This window comes from Lucilia cuprina, chromosome 3 (genome assembly GCF_022045245.1).
Source record: "Lucilia cuprina isolate Lc7/37 chromosome 3, ASM2204524v1, whole genome shotgun sequence".
Taxonomy (NCBI): domain Eukaryota; kingdom Metazoa; phylum Arthropoda; class Insecta; order Diptera; family Calliphoridae; genus Lucilia; species Lucilia cuprina.
This window is the reverse complement of record NC_060951.1, coordinates 17,576,222-17,577,648: the sequence shown is the minus strand read 5'-3', so window position 1 is coordinate 17,577,648 and position 1,427 is coordinate 17,576,222.

Genomic DNA, 1,427 nt, shown 5'->3' with positions numbered 1-1,427 from the left:
ACTAGAGAAAATAGAAGAGCAAAAATCGTTAGAAAAGAAAACGTTAGTATTAAATAGGATGAATAAGAAAAAAACTAATATCATAGATAATAGAAATTCATTAGAAAAAAATAGAAAATATACATCTTATGAAGATAGGTTAAAAAATTATAATATAGTAAGAAATAGGATTTTTAATGAGGAAGTAGGAATGTGTAGATTGCTAAGAGTACGGAAATTAAGAAACAAATTCAGGCGGAAAAGAAAAATATATCAGGAAATAAGATCATCTCTCCATATATGTAGTGAGGTAAAAGATAATGTCAAGAATGATCCGAAAGTGTTTGCCAACATTAAGATAAGTGGGGTAGAAGTTAAAGGTCTGTTAGATTCAGGTGCTTCAATTAGTATTTTAGGTAATAATTGTCATGAAATTATAAATAAGTTAAATTTAGAAATAGATCCAGTTTTCGTTAGTATTAAGACAGCAGGTGGTATAATGTGTTAGGAAAAATAAATATACCTGTAGAATTTAAGAATCAAAATAAGTTAATACAATTTTATTTATGTCCTGATTTGATCCAAGAAGCTTACTTAGGAGTAGACTTCTGGAGAAGTTTTAACCTGGCTCCTGAAATTTTTAGTAGTGACGAAATAAATATTGATAAATTGGAAAAAGATTATCCCCTGAATACAGATGATGTTGAGCAACATGAATTATCTAATCATGAATTGTTACAATTAGAAGATGTGAAAATTAGTTTTATGTCTTTTGAGAAAAAGGGATTAGGTAGAACTCAGGTGGAATGCCATAAAATTGAGCTTATAGAGGGAACTATTCCAGTAAAGGACCGGTATTATCCTGTGTCACCTGCAATATAGAATCTAATCTATGCAGAAGTAGATGAGATGCTGAAATTGGGGGTAATAGAGGAAAGTCAAAGCCCATGGAGTAGTCGTTGTACTTTAGTGAGAAAACCCGGCAAAAATAGACTCTGTCTTGATGCCAGAAAGTTGAATGAGAGAACTGTCAAGGATGCTTATCCTATTCAAAGTATTGAAGCTATACTAAGTAGACTAGACGAAACGTTTTATATTAGTAGTGTAGATTTGATGTTTGCCTTTTGGCAAATCCCTCTGGAAGAAAAATCAAGAGCCTATACAGCCTTCACCATACCTGGTCGCCCGTTATATCAATATACAGTAATGCCATTTGGTTTATGTAACGCGGCGCAAAGGCTGTGTAGACTCATGGATAAGGTGATTCCAGAGGAACTAAAATCCAACGTATTTGTCTACTTAGACGATCTTCTGATAATATCAGCCGATTTTGAGAATCATATAGCTTTATTGAGAAGGGTAGCAGAATGTCTACAGAAATCAAATTTGACAATAGGGCTTCAAAAATCAAAATTCTGTTTCAAGGAATTACGCTACTTAGGTTTTAT